Source organism: Schistocerca gregaria, chromosome 1 (assembly GCF_023897955.1).
Source record: "Schistocerca gregaria isolate iqSchGreg1 chromosome 1, iqSchGreg1.2, whole genome shotgun sequence".
NCBI lineage: Eukaryota > Metazoa > Arthropoda > Insecta > Orthoptera > Acrididae > Schistocerca > Schistocerca gregaria.
In genome coordinates this window covers 1,029,191,546-1,029,212,485 of record NC_064920.1, presented here as the reverse complement: position 1 = coordinate 1,029,212,485, position 20,940 = coordinate 1,029,191,546, and the positions used below count along the sequence as shown (strand labels likewise).

At 44.2% G+C, this 20,940-nt stretch overlaps 1 protein-coding gene across 1 annotated transcript in view; it reads left to right on the top strand.

Moving 5' to 3' along the window:
* The window catches only part of LOC126279034 (uncharacterized), a 587,657-nt gene that overhangs the window by 451,774 nt on the left and 114,943 nt on the right, over nucleotides 1-20,940 (top strand). The gene's annotated exons all lie outside the window — the stretch shown is intronic.

Below are 20,940 nucleotides of genomic sequence, written 5' to 3'. Positions count from 1 at the left end.
TTAAGCTCTGCAGCCCTCCCTTGGGTAATGAGTTTCACTCATCCTCGTTGCTTTCAGTTCAGTGATAAAACCACACTGCTCAACCAAACGTTGTATGTTTGTATGTCGTCGTCATTGCTGTTGTTGTTGTTGTTGTTGTTGTTGTGCCCCACAAAGACGCACGCAAAGTAACAGACAAATGAAAACTGAACTGCATACGTCCACCGTAACACTATCAAAAGACAACAGAAGAATTAACTGCAGTGATACAGACAGTAAACACAAAGATTACATGAGGTGCCTAGAGGAAAAAAATCTCCATTAGAAAATGTTACAGTCTAAGAAAAATATACTGTATAGGCGTTCATGGAACGAAAATTCGACCAATAACTATAAGATTATGCGAATTGACAACAGAAAAAGTTTACAGAATGTTTTTATCTTTAAGGAGCTGTGGTAACAAACACTAACGCTTTTAACTTGGGAGATTGCTTTTTCTTGCTTCTCAAATGTGGATTTTACTGATTTTCCACCATAGCCAGGTATGTAGAAAAGTTCTGAATGTGTGTCTGAAGGCTTGAAATTAAATATGAGTGACAAAGATATCATTATACACGACGGAAAAAACTCAACGCCAAAAAATAGTTAATGTAGAATAATAAAATTTTGGGAAGACATTCGTCTAGGTAATATATTTAAGTTCAAATGGTTCAAATGGTTCTGAGCACTATGGGACTTAACATCTGAGGTCATCAGTCCCCTAGAACTTAGAACTAATTAAACCTAACTAACCTAAGGACATCACACACATCCATGCCCTAGGCAGGATTCGAACCTGTGACCGTAGCGGTCGCGCGGTTCCAGACTGAAGCGCCTAGAACCGCATGGCCACTGCGGCCGGACATATTTAAGTGATTAACATTCTAAGCTCACAGGTTACAATTCACTGCAAATGTGAAATGCCTGTACATTAATAACCGGTGTAATCGCCAGAATGTTGAATGCAAGCATGCAAAAGTGCATCCAATGTTTTGCATAGGTGCCAGATGTCAAAAAAATGTGTGTGAAATCTTATGGGACTTAACTGCTAAGGTCATAACTCCCTTAGCTTACACACTACTTAACCTAAATTATCCTAAGGACACACACACACAACCATGCCCGAGGGAGGACTCGGACCTCCGCAGGGAGCCAGATGTCAGTTTGTGGGCTTGAGTACCATGCCTGTTGCACGTAGTCGTTCAATACAGGGACGGTTAATGCTGTGTGTGGATGACGATGGAGTTGTCGTCCTATATGTGATCGATTGGAGACAGATCTAGTGATCGATCAGGCCAGGGAGACATATCGACACACTGTACAGCATGCTGGGTTACGACAGCGGTATGTGGACGAGGATTATCCTGTTCGAAAATACCCTCTGGAATGCTGTTCGTGAATGGCAGTCCACAGACTGACCTAAAGATTTGCAGTCAGGGTGGGTGGGATAACTACGAGAGTGCTCTAAGAAATCGCACCCCAGACCACCCCAGGAGTCTAGCGCGTAGACAGTTTGGTTTCTGGCCTTCAGCTGGACTCCTCCTAATCAACACACAGCCATCACTGGCACCGAGATAGAATCAGCGTTCACCAGAAAACACCAAAGACCTCCGATCTGCCCTCCAATGAGCTCTCGCTTGACACCACTAAAATAGCAAATGACGGTGGTTTAGGGCCAGTGAAATGCACGCTACAGGGCGTCTGCCTCGAAGCTGTTCTTCAAGTAACCGATGTGTAACAATTCATTGTGTCACTGTACTGTCAACTGCTGCTGAAATTCCTGCTGCAGATGCAGTACGATGCGCCAGAGACATATGCCGAACGCTATAGTCTTCCCTTTCGATAGTGCCATGTGACCGTCTTGAGCCCGGTCTTCTTGTGATCGTACATTCTCGTGACCACCGCAATCATGGCTACATTTCTGCAGTATCGCAGAAGGAACATCCAGCTTCTCTCACCCTTATTATACGACCTCGTTCTAAATCAGCGAGTTGTTGATAATGGCGTCTTCGACGCTTGAAAGGCATTCTTGACTAACATCAACTCACCACGTCCAATCTCAAAGGTAACTAACGCACACGCCCGTTACACGTGTATTTAAAGCAAACCTGATTTGCGTCCTCGTAGTGGTACCATTAGCACCACTCTTACGTGACTGGCACGAAATTTGATGAGACAACATCTTTCAGATGCAGAAACACGCCTACCATTTTCCGTTATGTCTCAGAACTCCTCGATGCTGCGATTTTTTCCGCCAGTGTACATTTGTGTTAACCGGAACAGTGTTTCTCACCGAAGTCCGTTTGCGGCTGGTACACAATCGCAGTTATCTCGTAAGCGGCAGAATGACACTCTTTCACTCGTGTCGGTTTTCGATAATAATTATGGTGGACTCTACGTACAGACATAAAAACAAGGTGCCTAATTATCGAAGGCACTGTCGGTTCTTAAAGCGAGATTCATGATTCATGCACTCTCTTCTGAGTCGGAGGCGGTCACGTACGGTTCTCTGCACGAAACGAATAATTTCGCTCTTGCTCTGTCTTAGTAAACAAATTAATTCCTGCAACTGTCGTCCGGGTAACGCCCCACGTTTACCAGGAAAGAGAAGAATGAGAAGAATGTAGCACAGGGCAGAATGCTCTCTCTCTCTCTCTCTCTCTCTTTCTGTCTGTGTGTCAGCAAGTTATTACACCCTGTACCATTGCACCCCTCGACCTATACTCTGGAACGGATGATCCAGCTTGAAGCCCCTAGCGTGGCAGCCGCGTAAACATAGGAACAAAGCGCTAAGAGCTCTCCAGCACCGAAGAGCTCTCCTGTGCTTTCAAGCCTCAGAGGAAGGGCGTATCCCTCACCAGGCCAAATACGACAACGACAAGTAAGCGGTACCATGTGCAAGCCTCTCAGGCTCCACGTTCTCCTGCGTCAACAAGCAGATTATTCACGTTAGCCTATATGGCGAATGCAGCGTGACACCACCGTTTATCAACTAGCCGCAGTCCCCTCACGTAACGACACTGGCAACGTATTTGGGAATTTCTGCCTCAAGATTTGCATTCCACACCTTACTCTTTCGCTTGCAGAGTTGCATACCTGGTAACGGTATCATGGCGCTGTAAACTGCGGATTTACTGTGCGATGAACTGACGCGTGCCTGAGTCTATACGCCTCTGAGCTGCTGTTAGATTTCCTCAAGCAATTACATTATGACATCCTTTATTAGCGGGACAGCTTATGGTGTTTAATACTGAAAGAATCCTCCCTTCAACTTATGGCAAATTCTGAGTAGCAGTTGGTACTAACATCGAAAATCCATGTAGGGATCGCAAAAGTATGTTCTGGATGTGCCTTGCGGTTGTTTTGGAAAGTAACATTATATGCACTTCACAGACATTTTATTTAAGGGCTGGTTTCAATTTTTTGAATCAATATCATATTGCAGTATAGGCGAACGTATATATCATGTTGCGTATGGTGGAATTTTTGCCAATATTTTCTTAGCAAGCACGGAAAATAAAGAGTTACGGTACATCGTTCAAAAGATGATTTCATCGCGTTCCATTAATCTAACGACAAATGAAACCCAAACGTGTAATTTGCGACCAGCTGTTTCAACTTCTTAGTTTCGGTCATGTGATACATATTCATGTTGTAACGCACATCACTTCCCTGTTCTACTCAGACTTCACTACACTTTTGGTTTATAGCTTTCACCTATCAAAGGTAGTCACTCGCTAATCATTGTTGTAAAATTAATGTGTTTATTCAGATTTCTTTCAATGTGCATTCTGTTTTACCGCCTACCGTCATTTCACTTCGTTTCCGTTATTATTGTTCATAGATATGTCTGACCTTCCATCTCTTATTCCTTTCTTAATTGGTTAGTTAGGTTATAAATTACCGGACATTTAATTATAACAACAGGAGAGGCTTTCTCAAGATTTACCCTCTCATTTCCTGTTGGAAGTTGGACTCTAGAACATTCAGTGGTGACGTTAAAGTCAGAATCCTGCAGTGTTTAGTCCATAACACGTAGGTTTTTCGATGAGAATTATTCACCTCCAGCACATAGTGATAACACACTCACACACACACACACACACACACACACACACGCACACACACACGGGACGGGTAAAACCGATATAAAAGCGATGCTGGTATTTTAGTTCTGTTCTGAATAACCCATATCTTTCGGTTTTTTTTGGGGCTCGGTTGTAACAGCTGTTTTTTATTTTTTTACTAATAACTGAGTAAAAAACCGAGATATGAATTAGCCATAGCAGCATTGCGAAGACTTTTCGTTTTTAAATAAATCTTTTTCACAAAATAAGTAATTTTTATTTGTAAAATTTGCATTGGTTTGAAATACTGCGTTATTATAGAAGAAAACTAGAATAAAAAAGAATACTGGTGATTTGTGGTAGTATTCAACTACGTGTAATTTCCGAGGAAGCAGCGAAAGATGGACAGACTAAATCTTATTTTATTTGCGTATTTAATTTAATATTTTGATTCTATGTACCTTGCAACTCAGAGAGTCAAAATTTTTCAATCTTTGTTCGATTTCTATTTTTACTACAGGAAACAACATGAATGAAAAAAGGGAAAATCGGTTGTTTTGAGAGGTTTTAAAAGTCAGGTTAAACTGCCGTTGAAAAAAAAAAAAATGATATAGTCGAAAACCGGTTCTATCAGCGATAACAGCTTTCCCTAACTTTAACGTCAGCGGCAGTTTTGGTGTCAACTTTCACTTGCTCATTTGCGATTTTTTTATCTACAGTTGTTACAAAGTAAGTCTGACAACGAAAAACATATCACTGTAACTCCCTGTCCAGTTCTTCAAACAAATTTCCTTGAACGCACAACGCTGGGCAACAAATATTGTTCATCCCAAATTCATAAAACTCATTAGCTCAGGGATGAAACACCAAAATTCTTGTTCCGTGAAATTTCTGGCCAGCTGCCCGTATTAATAGGGGAGTTAAGTACTTTTGCCAGTACCTGAAGATGGCCTGAAGAGTCTGAGCCGAAATGTCGTGGCATCAAGTTACTGACATCTACATCTACTCCACAATCCACCCTACGGCGCGTGGCAATGGGTACCCCGTGCCACTACTATTAATTTCCTGTTCCACTCGCAAATCGAAAGAGGGAAAGGCGTATGCCTCCATATGAGCCCTAATTTCTCGTATCTCACCTTCGTGGTCCTTAAACGCAATGTGTTAGAGGCAAGAGAATCGTTCTGCAGTCAGCTTCAAATGCCGTTTCTCTTAAATTTTCTCAATACTGATCCTGGAAATGAACGCCACCTTCCTTACCTTCCCTCGAGGGATTCTTGTTTGGGTCCCCGTGTGTTATTCGAACCTACCAGTAACAAATATAGCACCCTGCCTCTGAATTGCTTCGATGTCTTCTTTTAATCTGACCTGGCACAGATCCCAAACACTCGAGCAGTACTCATGAATGGGTCGCACTACCGTCCTATATGCGGCCTCCTTTACAGGTGAACCACACTTTCCAATGATTCTCTCAATAAACCGAAGTCGACCATTCGCCTTTTCGTTTTTCTTACTCATCTGCATTACCTTACATACCAACTAGATATTTTGTCTTAACTCATCTTGCATCCTCCTACAGTCACTCAAATTCGTCACAGTATCACCAGTAAACAACCGGAAATAATTTATGGATACAGGGAATAACAGCGGTACTATCACACTTTTCTAGGACACACCGCGCAGTTTGCCTAGAATTTCACGGGACAATCCACACACAGGAAAGTTTTAAATTAGATGAAAATTTTTAAGTACAAAAAACTGAGTTTTGCTTTTTTTCAGTGGTTTCGCAAGCTCTGTAAACGTTGCTTGCAGACGACAAATGTAAAAGTGTGTGTGTGGTATATGCTATAAATACATGTACAATATGACTGCAGATGGGACGCGCAGCCTCATTTACAAATGAACTGAGCGAGCGTCAATCATCACATACAGAATGAAGCACTTTCTCCACGATAGGGGGTATAAATATCCTCACCATACAACAATCTTAAACGAGACAAATGCTTTAATTTATCAAAGTCATCGAACCATGTACTGATCTGCGACAAAACACAACACATTGAGGCTCGCCCGCCAACAGGTCATGACAACATTTGCCCCGAAGGTAATTTGGCAAGAATACTGTTGAAATTCCACGTCCAGCCACCCACAGTTAGTTCCGTGATATCACCAAATCGCTTATGGCGAACGCCGCCGGAATTGTGCCTTTAAAACGGCAGGGTAGGGTATATTTCCTAACAGCGCATTTTAAACTCAGGCTAATTTAATTTCGGACAAAAGATTTGTTATTTTTCTGGATTCTGCAGTCATCAAACTGAGTTTAGTGCCACAATAAAGGTACACTCCTGGAAATGGAAAAAAGAACACATTGACACCGGTGTGTCAGACCCACCATACTTGCTCCGGACACTGCGAGAGGGCTGTACAAGCAATGATCACACGCACGGCACAGCGGACACACCAGGAACCGCGTAGTTGGCCGTCGAATGGCGCTAGCTGCGCAGCATTTGTGCACCGCCGCCGTCAGTGTCAGCCAGTTTGCCGTGGCATACGGAGCTCCATCGCAGTCTTTAACACTGGTAGCACGCCGCGACAGCGTGGACGTGAACCGTATGTGCAGTTGACCGACTTTGAGCGAGGGCGTATAGTGGGCATGCGGGAGGCCGGGTGGACGTACCGCCGAATTGCTCAACACGTGGGGCGTGAGGTCTCCACAGTACATCGATGTTGTCGCCAGTGGTCGGCGGAAGATGCACGTGCCCGTCGACCTGGGACCGGACCGCAGCGACGCCAAGACCGTAGGATCCTATGCAGTGCCGTAGGGGGCCGCACCGCCACTTCCCAGCAAATTAGGGACACTGTTGCACCTGGGGGATCGGCGAGGACCATTCGCAATCGTCTCCATGAAGCTGGGCTACGGTCCCGCACACCGTTAGGCCGTCTTCCGCTCACGCCCCAACATCGTGCAGCCCGCCTCCAGTGGTGTCGCGACAGGCATGAATCGAGGGACGAATGGAGACGTGTCGTCTTCAGCGATGAGAGTCACTTCTGCCTTGGTGCCAATGATGGTCGTATGCGTGTTTGGAGCCGTGCAGGTGAGCGCCACAATCAGGACTGCATACGACCGAGGCACACAGGGCCAACACCCGGCATCATGGTGTGGGGAGCGATCTCCTACACTGGCCGTACACCTCTGGTGATCGTCGAGGGGACACTGAATAGTGCACGGTACATCCAAACCGTCATCGAACCCATCTTTCTACCATTCCTAGACCGGCAAGGGAACTTGCTGTTCCAACAGGACAATGCACGTCCGCATGTATCCCGTGCCACCCAACGTGCTCTAGAAGGTGTAAGTCAACTACCCTGGCCAGCAATATCTCCGGATGTGTCCCCCATTGAGCATGTTTGGGACTGGATGAAGCGTCGTCTCACGCGATCTGCACGTCCAGCACGAACGCTGGTCCAACTGAGGCGCCAGGTGGAAATGGCATGGCAAGCCGTTCCACAGGACTACATCCAGCTTCTCTGCCATCGTCTCCATGGGAGAATAGCAGCCTGCATTGCTGCGAAAGGTGGATATACACTGTACTAGTGCCGACATTGTGCATGCTCTGTTGCCTGTGTCTATGTGCCTGTGGTTCTGTGAGTGTGATCATGTGATGTATCTGACCCCAGGAATGTGTCAATAAAGTTTCCCCTTCCTGGGACAATGAATTCACGGTGTTCTTATTTCAATTTCCAGGAGTGTATAAGTGAAGCGCACAGCGTTTATTACTTGGTTCTGTAGAGGGAGATTACGCATTATACCATCGCAGTTGCGAAAACAAGACGGTCAATGACGGTATACGCTATATGCAATTCATTTTAGAATGTTACGTCCACATACGATACAGTTTTTCATTCAGTGTTTGTACTAAAAGGCCGGGTATCCACATTACATGCGTGAACGTCCGAATGTTGTCAGTGATAACATTTCTTTCCATCTAAAACTGTAGCGCCACGACGTATTTCTGTCTTTCTACCAACACAGAAAGTATTCAGCTTAATGATTTCTTCAGAAACAGGACCTGCCCTGACGCGACGTATAATGTTCCTCAACTAAGAGAGCCTGTAAAAAAATAACTACACTACACATGTCAACAGAGTGCATAGATATGTTTAACTTAGTATACCGTTCCTAAGACAGGCTGTAACTGATAATTAAGGAAAAATCCTTACATGTCACTACTTCTGCATACATTTGCTTAAATCCGTCGCAGCATAGAGTTACACAAGTGACGAAAATAAGGACACGTTTTACTAATGTTTGCCCACCTACAGCACATTCTCCCACAGTCAGTTTAAGGTTTTAACTTAGAACTTCTACTGAAAGAATAGCACTTTTCGTCACCTAACAAACAGCTGTTTAATAGTTTTGAATGCTTGTTCAAATATTTCGCGCATCATCACTTTTAGACAGTGGAAGTTAGCGATTATGACTGCACAGGACGCCACGCAGAATCTATACCTTAAGGAAGAAAGTCTCTAAGCTGACTAAAAAAGTCCGAAATTTTCGTAAATATCATCCACGCATGATCATGAGCCTTTACCGATACATCATTTTCTCTATAGAACGACAATATTCTGAAAATGCCTAGAGCTCCAGGCTATATGACCTCTCATTAAAAGAGAAGACAACGGACAGTTTTTGACTAATGTACGAAATTTATCTCTCAGTAGCAGAGCACGCGGAAGACCCCTTTCCTGAGTGGCGAATAACACAGTAGCTTCAGCATCATATTTTGAATCCCTTAATCCGGTACCTCCCTCTTGGGATATTACAAAATAACATTTCCAAAAGCAAATAAAAACCAATTAAACCAGTCTTTAATGGTCTGTAGGCCTGACGTAAGTTCCATATTTCTAAAATGCCGAAAACTTGCTACTTTGTAAGTATTATTGTTCCCCATGTGAGTGACTCACACTACGCCTCCAAAACCGGATGCCTATGCTCCACTTATTACCAATTTCTATGATCCATACTTCACATACATGCTACATTCATTCCCTCATTCACTTAGAAAATGAAATTAAAATAATATCGCCGAACAGAACTAATAATAACAACAGTCTGAAATTGAAATTTTGTACGTATTTTCATCAAATGCTGCTTGCTCCGTTATTTTAAGATCAGATATTTAGATAAAATTCTTCACTGACGTCTGTATAAAACATGTTGAGACCCATGAAAGAAGGTTGCACAGATGGAAGAACCCTGGAGATACGAAAAAGGTTTCAGATATATTATATAATGGTAAGACAGAGATCTAGGAACCAGATTTTAAATTGTAAAACATTTCCAGGGGCAGATGTGGACTCTGACCGCAATCTATTGGTTATGAACTGTAGATTAAAACTGAAGAAACTGCAAAAAGGTGGGAATTTAAGGAGATGGAACCTGGGTAAACTGAAAGAACCAGAGGTTGTACAGATTTTCAGGGAAAGCATAAGGGAACGGTTGACAGGAATGGGGGAAAGAAATACAGTAGAAAAAGAATGGGTAGCTTTGAGGAATGAAATAGTGAAGGCAGCAGAGGATCAAGTCGGTTAAAAGACAAGGGCTAGTAGAAATCCTTGGGTAACAAAAGAGATACTGAATTTAATTGATGAAATGAGAAAATTCAAAAATGCAGTAAGAGAAGCAGGCAAAAACGAATACAAAAGTCTCAAAAATGAGATCGACAGGAAGTGCAAAATGGCGCAGGTATGGCTAGAGGACAAATGTAAGGGTGTAGAGGCTTATCTCACGAGGGGTAAGATAGATACTACCTACAGGAAAATTAAAGAGACCTTTGGAGAAAAGAGAACCAATTGCATAAATATCAAGAGCTCAGATGGAAATCCAGTTTTAAGCAAAGAAGGGAAAGCAGAAAGATGGAAGGACACAAAGTGCCGGCCGCGGTGGTCTCGCGGTTCTAGGCGCGCAGTCCGGAACCGTGCGACTGCTACGGTCGCAGGTTCGAATCCTGCCTCGGGCATGGATGTGTGTGATGTCCTTAGGTTAGTTAGGTTTAGGTAGTTCTAAGTTCTAGGGGACTGATGACCACAGCAGTTGAGTCCCATAGTACTCAGAGCCATTTGAACCATTTTTTTGTCCTTAAAACCGCTTTTCCTCATTCGATGCTACAGTAAACATTCATTCTGACGGATACTGGAAGTATTTTTGTTCGCTTTATTGTGAATATCTTTGTTCAGTTCAAATGGCAAAAGCGCAAAATTTTCACGGCAGTCGAATTGACCTATTTATACTGAAGCGCCGTAAATCACGGGTAGCAGTAAACAGACGGTCGAAAACGATTTAACGAAATCGTGCTTTTAAGTAACTTGACTTTCTCTCCGCGTATAAAATATTCAAACAACTTAATGGAAACGCAGCTGTGTGACATCTTCACAAATTGCCAGTTTTTTCGACAGGTGAAAACGCGTCATTTTGAAACCACAGGTGCATTTGTGCCTTGAAAATGACGGACAATGAAATGAAACGCAGCCGGGTAACAACTCGGGGTATTTCGACAGGTGAATGCCCCTTTCATTTTCAAGGCACAGACGCATTTGTGCCTTCAAAACTGTCCTTTGAAAACTAAGGATTCGTTCACTCATCGAAATACGCTAAGTTGACGGAGACGTAACCCAGTATTCCACTTAACTTGTGTTCAAATGGCTCTAAGCACTATGGGACTTAACATCTGAAGTCATCAGCCGCCCCCAGACTTAGATCCCACGCCCGGGTTCCCGGGTTCGATTCCCGGCGGGGTCAGGGATTTTCTCTGCCTCGTTATGGCTGGGCGTTGTGTGATGTCCTTAGGTTGGTTAGGTTTAAGTAGTTGTAAGTTCTAGGGGACTGATGAGCATAGATGTTAAGTCCCATAGTGCTCAGAGCCATTTTTTTGAACCAGACTTAGAGCTACTTAAACCTAACTAACCTAAGAACATCACACACATACATGCCAGAGGCAGGATTCGAACCTGCGGCCGTAGCAGCAGCGCGGTTCCCGACTGAAGCGCCTAGAATCGTTCGGCCACAGCGGCCGGCACTTAACTTGTGTCTGGGCATCCTTTTAGGTAAATTACAACAGCAGAATACACTGAGGTAACAAAAGCCATGGGATACCTCTTAATACCGTGTCGGACCTCCTTGAGCCCGACGTGGTTCAGCAGCTCGACATGGCATGGACTCAACAGGTCGTTGGAAGTCCCCTGCGGAAATATTGAGCCATGATGTCTCTATAGCCGTCCATAGTTGCGAAAGTATTGCCAGTGAAGGATTTTTTGCACGCAGTGACCTCTCGATTATGTTCCCTAAATGTCCAACGGTATTCATGTCGGGGCATCTGAGTGACCAAATCATTTGCATGCGGTTATTTCATGTAGTGTTCCTTGTCCGTTATCAATGACATCTCTACGCTGACGCCGCTGCTCTCGGTCGTTAAGTGAAGGCTGTCGCTCACTGCGTTGTCCGTGGTGGAAGGTATTACCTGGTATTCTCTTCACGCTCTAGACATTGTGGATCTCCGTATGATGAATTCCCTAACGACTGCCGAAATGTAATGCACCATGCGTCTAGTTCCCGCTACCATTTCGCAGTCAAAGTCTGTTAGTTACCGTCGAGCGGTCGTATCATGTGGGACACCATTCCACATGAATCGTCTTGAGTACAAATGTCAGCTCCGCCAATGCACTCCCCTCTTATATATTGTGCACGCTATACTACGGCCTCCTGTATTTATGCATATCGCTGTCCCATGTCTTGTGTCACCTTAGTGCATAATATTATGCACTGTATGTACAAAAAGTGAATAGGTTTTTGAAATGCGGCGCGCTACACGAGAATTCTGAAGATTAGAAGCATAATTCGGGTAACCAGAGAAGGTACTGAATCGAATTGGGGGGTGGATTATAGCACAAATTGACTAAAAGAAGGGATGCGTAGATACGCCATATGTGGACGTACCAAAAATGGTCAATTTCGGGGGGAGGGGGGGAGATGGAGAGGCGAAGAGGTGGAGAGTAGGAGGTTGAAAATTGCACAAGAAGACCAAGGCTTCACCACAGTACCCCGGTTCAAATTGATACAGATTGCAGTAATATAAAGTTGACGAGGCTTGCACAGGATTCACTAACGTTGAGAGCTGAGACAGATAAAGCAGCCCAACAGCAGCCTGGAAAGGACGTGAGCGTAATAGAGAGATAAAATTTCGTATCCAACAGCCTTAAGATGGGATTCATATGCAGCGTATGGCGTACGCCTCTGCGCGTTATGCGTCTGCGGCACAAGAGGTATTACACAGGGCTTATGTCCCACGGTGTCAGCTATTCGCGGCTGACACCAGGGCTGTCTGTGGCTGTGTTCGAGCCGGTTGGAGAGCAGTATGGACGCAGCCGCAGAGGGTGACTGAGTACTATGGGACTTAACTTCTAAGGTCATCAGTCCCCTAGAACTTAGAACTACTTAAAACTAACTAACCTAAGGACATCACACACATCCATGCCCGAGGCAGGATTCGAACCTGCGACCGTAGTGGCCGCGCGGTTCCAGACTGTAGCGCCGCAGAGGGTGACAGGTGAGCACCTCCGAGGGAAAAGTGGTATTTACCGTGGTGAAAGATGAGGAACTGGTGGAAATGGTTTCAAAATTTCCTTTCATCTACAATGTATCCTTATGACTACACAAGGATCAAACTGTGATGGATAATGCTTGGAGAGAAATAGCAGTTCATAGAGAGAAAAAGTACGAAAAGTACTATATATTTTACTCACAATGTTTATTAGTTTATTTTCAGGCAAATAGTGCGTATTACAGTAAACAAAAATGAATTTAACTTTAGCATTGTTCCACTTATTATTCCTGGTTCTGAGCACTATGCGACTTAACTTCTGAGGTCATCAGTCGCCTAGAACTTAGAAGTAATTAAACCTAACTAACCTAAGGACACCACACACATCCATGCCCGAGGCAGGATTCGAACCTGCGACCGTACCGGTCGCTCGGTTCCAGACTGTAGCGCCTAGAAGCGCACGGCCACTCTGGCCGTCTATTATTCTTGTATTATAATAATAATAATAATGAAGATTACAGTAAGTGAATACCGGAATCTGATGTATATTACATAATTTGTATATTAAAGAATATGCGTACGCTTTAGCAAAAAAAAATTAAGAAACGCTAAGTAGTCCAAAGCTAACAGAGCCTGCACGGCTGCTGGTTATTCTGTAGATGCGTCTCGCACAGATAATCCTTCGGCATGTGCATAACCGCCACTTCTTGCCAATGGTCCGAGATTATCAGTAGCCAATAGTTCATTTATGTTTAATTCATAACGAGGCTCGTTTTTCCCTCTAGGAAGGCATCTCTAAGTGCCTAATTAGCAAGCAACAGAAGCTAGTTCATCATCACTTCCCCGCTTTAGGCTGTTCAGCCAATAAAACATGCGGAATTTTTCATTTAACAGAGCTAAGGCAATTTCTGAAATTCTTCGAGCTATTGAAAGATGGTAGTTACAAAATGGCGTTTTTTTTTGTCAGTACTGGCAGTTTACTGTGTTTGGATGTAATCGAAATCCCTCGTCCTCTACAGAAACATGTGGCACTGGTATATCTGAATTCGGCAGTTTGGTAGGTGGAGGAAACATCTTACCATTGGCAAATAAATTCCCGATATTAGTTTTGTGAAAAATTCGATTCTCGTTTTCCTTCCCGGACGACCCGTCATCAATAAAACTGAATCTGTAGTTCGCATCTGCCACAATGGGAAACATTTCGCGCATATTTTCCGTATCCTCCTTGATTCCTTCTTTGACGATATCGACGACATAGCTGAGCTGCGCTATGTTGTACCAGAAATACTCCCGTAATGTTTTTTAACAACTACAGATTCGCGGGTTGTTCGCGACAAATTTCCTCGTTCGGAAAATCGGTCTATTTCAGTATTTACCTCGTATACCTGTAGTCGAACTACTTCAACTTCTTCTAATATTAGCGAAAACAAAAAATCGCGTTCACCCATCCTTTCGGTACAGGCACAGGTCAACTAAGGCTGCGGTTACAGCGGCTCCGATATCGGTGGATTCCGCCGACGACCGACATCGGTCGGAAACGGCCCAGCTTTTCTAATCATTACGCCTCTACGTGCGCAGTCACACTATAGCCGAAACGAACGGCAGACTTCGAACTACAATCGGTGAAATTCAAGTCAGTTTGCTTTCGCCGGTCAGATCGACACGAAATATGGAGCGCGAGCAATTGAGAAGTTAATCCAGGAAAGAGTGAGCTGGTGGCATCCTGAGGATGAAAGTAGCATTATCGGGATATAGGTCGGAGTCTATGGGCTGAAATCTCAGGTTCATCCGAAACCTCACATAGGCAAAATCTTTACTTGAAATTTTAGGCACAGATTATAACCTCCAAAATTAATTTGTTCAAGTGAACGGGGTGGCGTATCTTATATGCTTGTAGCTGCTTACTGGCGTTTTATGCCAGTAGTGTAGTGATTCTGTTAATATGAAGTGGTTTGCCAATGTTGTGTACGGTATATACGCAGTGTTCAAAAAGTCTCTCCGCAGTGCCGTATGATTGTTAGTCGCGGTGCCGTATGATTGTTCGCCTGCCTGGGTTCTTCAACGAAACAATAAACGCACGATACTGCAGTGATATTCTGTACCCATTCATAGAACTTGTATTACGTGAAATACTGAACGGTTATTTTCAGCATGAACTGCTTGCTGCTCTTTTTAGTGATTGCATAATTTCACAGGGACTGTGGCCTCCACGATCGCCTTGTACAAAAACCGTCAAAAATCCATCGATGAATTGAAAACTGCAATATCCACTTTCACTGCTACTGTTACAGGAGAAATTTACAGCTTGTGTTTGGAAACATGATTAGACGAATTGAATTGCGTATTCAACAACAGGGGGGACACTTACAACATTTAATGTGAAAATTTGTAAGTAAAAATGAATATTCAATAAATTAATAACGTGCATTTCACTGAGTTTCATTTCGGTACATTCACTGAGGCATACGGAGTGCGCGGCTAACAATCATACGGCGTTGCAAGAGACTTATTGAACATCCCGTATTTCCACTTTTAAGTTCAAATGGTTCTGAGTACCATGGGGCTTAACATCTGAGGTCATCGGTCCCATAGGACTTCGAACTACTGAAACCTAACTAACCTAAGGACATCACATACAAGTCCGAGGCAGGATTCGAACCTGCGACCGTAGCGATCGCGGAGTTCCAGACTGTAGCGCCTAGAACCGATCGGCCACCCCGGCCGGCCCACTTTCAAGTGCTTTAGGTTTTCAGAGTATCTTACGCTACACTTTATGCTTGTGTTTCACTCCTATGCTAAATGACAGACATTGAAGGTTAACTGACGTATGTCTGAACAACTTTAAATAGAGCGAAACAGAGTGTTTATAACTTTATATTCAAGGACACCACGAATTACCTGGAATATGTAACAGAACGTTTCTCCCATCATCTCATATATTCTTAAAACTTGACTGGTTTTCCCAATAACTGAGAACAGAGTGTATAATGAAACTTCCTGGCAGATTAAAACTGTGTGCCGGACCGAGGATCGAACAAGGGACCTTTGCCTTTCGCGGGCAAGTGCTCTGCCAACTGAGCTACCCAAGCATAACTCACGTCCCGTCCTCACAACTTTACTTCTGCCAGTACCTCGTCTCCTACCTTCCAAACTTTACAGAAGCTCTCTTGTGAACCTTGCTAAACAAGCACTCCTGGAAGAAAGGATATTGCGGAGACATGGGTTAGCCACAGCTTGGGGCATGTTTCCAGAATGAGATTTTCACTCTGCAGCGGAGTGTACGCTGAAATGAAACTTCCTGGCAGATTAAAACTGTGTGCCGGACCGAGACTCGAACTGGTAGAGCACTTGCCTACGAAAGGCAAAGGTCCCGAGTTCGATTCTCGGTCCGGCACACAGTTTTAATCTGCCAGGAAGTTTCATTTCAGCGCACACTCCGCTGCAGAGTGAAAATCTCGTTCTAGAGTGTATAGTATTCGCCATGTTCTTTACGACACAGGAAAGCTCTCATTCGACATCTCTTCAATAGCAGAAGCCGCTGTGCAGCATTCGTATCCAAGCACAGGGGCGTCGTGATATCCACCCCACCCCAAGAGGTTAAAGTCTAGCCTACTTCATAACAGATTCTAACCTAACCTCCATGACCTTGCCAACGCACTGTGGCCATGCTATCGGCCGCCGTTTTCGTGCGACCCCTAGCGACGGTGTCTGACGGCTGTTGTCGATGCCACTGTGGACGTAGCCTAACTCTGTGCGACTGACGCTTATAGGGGTCGCCTGTTACGTTTCGGCCTCATTACGTCAAGAAACATAGCGGCAGAGGCATACGTCAGACACTGCGTACGAACCGCACCTTTAACCAGGAAGACTGCGAGACTGTGTGGAATCGGCTCTGCCGTGGCAGGGCCGGCGAGCTGTTGCGCCGACTGTTGCCGGAAATGCTCGCAGCGCTGCTGCTCGTTAGGACATCCTGGCCGCGCGCCCGCGACAGCTGGGAACGGCGAATCGGCGCGCGTTGCGAAAGCCGCCCCGGCCAGCCAGTCCCGTCTGAAACACACCCGCGCTCGTGTCGCGCTGCGTTTACGCCTCATTATGTACGCCGCGCGCGATACCTAACTGTCGCGCCGGCTTCGAACGATATTTTATCTCCGCGTGACAGAAATACCGTAAACCTGTTTTCTCGTAAACGGTTGTCGCTCTCGCCGGTTCCATTAAGGTTCTTCTTTTAGGATCGGGACTTTGTCACTCACTCACGAGGAGAACACGGCAAGTGCTACAAGCCGATTTCCCAGAAACGTCGCCCAGTGGAAGAGGGGTCAAAATAAGCGAACACGTGTCTCGGCTTATTCCTAGACAGTCGACCGTTTCTGCCAAAACGACGCTCAAAGTTTTCGAGGTATTTGCGAGATACTTCACATGTCTTTCGCCGGGGGATATACTAAAAGAAAAAAAAAATTTCAAATGGCTCTGAACGCTATGGGACTTAAGTCCCCTAGAACTTAGAACTACTTAAACCTAACTAACCTAAGGACATCACACATATCCATGCCCGAGGCAGGATTCGAACCTGCGGTCTCTTAGTCAACAGATGGGGACGTTTGCAAGACACCAACCATCCGCACGAACAGTTCGACGACGTTTGCAGCATGGACTACCAGCTCGGAGACCATGGTTGCGGTTACCCTTGACGCTGCATCACAGACAGGAGCGCCTGCGATGGTGTACTCAACGACGAACCTGGGTGCACGAATCGCAAAACGTCATTTTTCGGATGAATTCCGGTTCTCTTTACAGCATCATGATGGTCGCTTCCGTGTTTGGCGACATCGCGGTGAACGCGCATTGGACGCGTGTATTCGTCGTCATATTGGCGTATCACCCGGCGTGATGGTATGGGGTGCCATTGGTTACTCGTCTTGGTCACCTCTTGTTCGCATTGACGGCACTTTGAACGGTGGACGTTACATTTCAGATGTGTTACGACCGGTGGCTGTACCCTTCATTCGATCCTTGCGAAACCCTACATCTCAGCAGGATAATGCACGACCGCATGTTGCAGGTCCTGTACGGGTCTTCCTAGATACAGAAAATGTTCGACTGCTGCTCTAGCCAGCACATTCTCCAGATCTCTCACCAATTGATAACGTCTGGTCATGGTGGCCGACCAAGTGGATCGTCACAATACACCAGACACTGCTCTTGATGAACTGTGGTATTGTGTTGAAGCTTCACGGGCAGCTGTACCTGTACACGCCATCCAACCTCTTTTTGACTCAATGCCCAGGCGTATCAAGGTCGTTATTGCGGCCAGAGGTGGTTGTTCTGGGTACTGATTTCTCAGTATCTATGCACCCAAATTGCCTGAAAATGTAATCACATGTCAGTTCTAGTATAATATATTTGTCCAATGAATACCCGTTTATCATCTGTATTTCTTCATGGTGCAGCAATTTTAATGGCCAGTAGTGTATATATGTAAAGACCAGTGGATGAGAATGGGTTGTTGTTGTTGATGTTGTCTTCAGTCCCGAGACTGGTTTGATGCAGCTCTCCATGCTACTCTATCCTGTGCAAGCTTCTTCATCTCCCAGTACCTACTGCAACCTACATCCTTCTGAATCTGCTTAGTGTACTCATCTCTCGGTCTCCCTCTACGATTTTTACCCTCCACGCTGCCCTCCAACGCTAAATTTGTGATCCCTTGATGCATCAAAACATGTCCTACCAACCGATCCCTTCTTCTAGTCAAGTTGTGCCACAAACTTCTCTTCTCCCCAATCCTATTCAATACCTCCTCATTAGTTACGTGATCTATCCACCTTATCTTCAGTATTCTTCTGTAGCACCACATTTCGAAAGCATCTATTCTCTTCTTGTCTAAACTAGTTATCGTCCATGTTTCACTTCCATACATGGCTACACTCCAAACAAATACTTTCAGAAACGACTTCCTGATACATAAATCTATATTAGATGTTAACAAATTTCTCTTCTTCAGAAACGCTTTCCTTGCCATTGCCAGTCTACATTTTATATCCTCTCTACTTCGACCATCATCAGTTATTTTACTTCCTAAATAGCAAAACTCCTTTACTACTTTAAGTGTCTCATTTCCTAATCTAATTCCCTCAGCATCACCCGATTTAATTTGACTACATTCCATTATCCTCGTTTTGCTTTTGTTGATGTTCATCTTATATCCTCCTTTCAAGACACTGTCCATTCCGTTCAACTCCTCCTCCAAGTCCTTTGCCGTCTCTGACAGAATTACAATGTCATCTGCGAACCGCAAAGTTTTTACTTGGTCTCAATGAATTTTAATACCTACTCCAAATTTTTCTTTTGTTTCCTTTACTGCTTGCTCAATATACAGATTGAATAACATCGGGGAGAGGCTACAGCCCTGTCTCACTCCCTTCCCAACCACTGCTTCCCTTTGATGTCCCTCGACTCTTACAACTGCCATCTGGTTTCTGTACAAATTTTAAATAGCCTTTCGCTCCCTGTATTTTACCCCTGCCACCTTTAGAATTTGAAAAAGAGTATTCCAGTCAACATTGTCAAAAGCTTTCTCTAAGTCTACAAATGCTAGAAACGTAGGTTTGCCTTTTCTTAATCTTTCTTCTAAGATAAGTCGTAAGGTCAGTATTGCCTCACGTGTTCCAACATTTCGACGGAATCCAAACTGATCCTCCCCGAGGTCCGCATCTACCAGTTTTTCCATTCGTCTGTAAAGAATTCGCGTTAGTATTTTGTAGCTGTGACTTATTAAACTGATAGTTCGGTAATTTTCACATCTGTCAGCACCTGCTTTCTTTGGGATTGGAATTATTATATTCTTCTTGAAGTCTGAGGGTATTTCGCCTGTCTCACACATCTTGCTCACCAGCTGGTAGAGTTTTGTCAGGACTGGTTGTCCCAAGGCCGTCAGTAGTTCTAATGGAATGTTGTCTACTCCGGCGGCCTTGTTTCGACTCAGGTCTTTCAGTGCTCTGTCAAACTCTTCACGCAGTATCGTATCTCCCATTTCGTCTTCATCTACATCCTCTTCCATTTCCATAATATTGTCCTCAAGTACATCACCCTTGTATAAACCTTCTATATACTCCTTCCACCTTTCTGCTTTCCCTTCTTTGCTTAGAACTGGGTTGCCATCTGAGCTCTTGATATTCATACACGTGGTTCTCTTCTCTCCAAAGGTCTCTAATTTTCCTGTAAGCAGTATCTATCTTACCCCTAGTGAGATAAGCTGCTACATCCGTACATTTGTCCTCTAGCCATCCCTGTTTAGCCATTTTGCACTTCCTGTCGATCTCATTTTTGAGACGTCTGTATTCCATTTTGCCTGCTTCATTTACTGCATTTTTATATTTTCTCCTTTCATCAATTAAATTCAATATTTCTTCTGTTACCCAAGGATTTCTAGCAGCCCTTGTCTTTTTACCTACTTTATCCTCTGCTGCCTTCACTACTTCATCCCTCAGAGCTACCCATTCTTCTTCTACTGTATTTATTTCCCCTATTCCTGTCAATTGTCCTCTTATGCTCTCCCTGAAACTCTGTACAACCTCTGGTTCTTTCAGTTTATCCAGGTCCCATCTCCTTAATTTCCCACATTTTTGCAGTTTCTTCAGTTTTAATCTACAGGTCATAACCAACAGATTGTGGTCCGAGTCCACATCTGCCCCTGGAAGTGTCTTACAACTTAAAACCTGGTTCCTAAATCTCTGTCTTACCATTATATAATCTATTTGATACCTTTTAGTATCTCCAGGGTTCTTCCACGTATACAACCTTCTTTCATGATTCTTAAACCAAGTGTTAGCTATGATTAAGTTGTGCTCTGTGCAAAATTCTACTAGGCGGCTTCCTCTTTCATTTCTTAGCCCCAATCCATATTCACCTACTATGTTTCCTTCTCTCCCTTTTCCTACACTCGAATTCCAGTCACCCATTACTATTAAATTTTCGTCTCCCTTCACTATCTGAACAATTTCTTTTATTTCATCGTATATTTCTTCAATTTCTTCATCATCTGCAGAGCTAGTTGGCATATAAACTTGTACTACTGTAGTAGGCGTGGGGTTCGTATCTATCTTGGCCACAATAATGCGTTCACTATGCTGTTTGCAGTAGCTTACCCGCATTCCTGTTTTCCTATTCATTATTAAACCTGCTCCTGCATTACCCCTATTTGATTTTGTGTTTATAACCCTGTAGTCACCTGACCAGAAGTCTTGTTCCTCCTGCCACTGAACTTC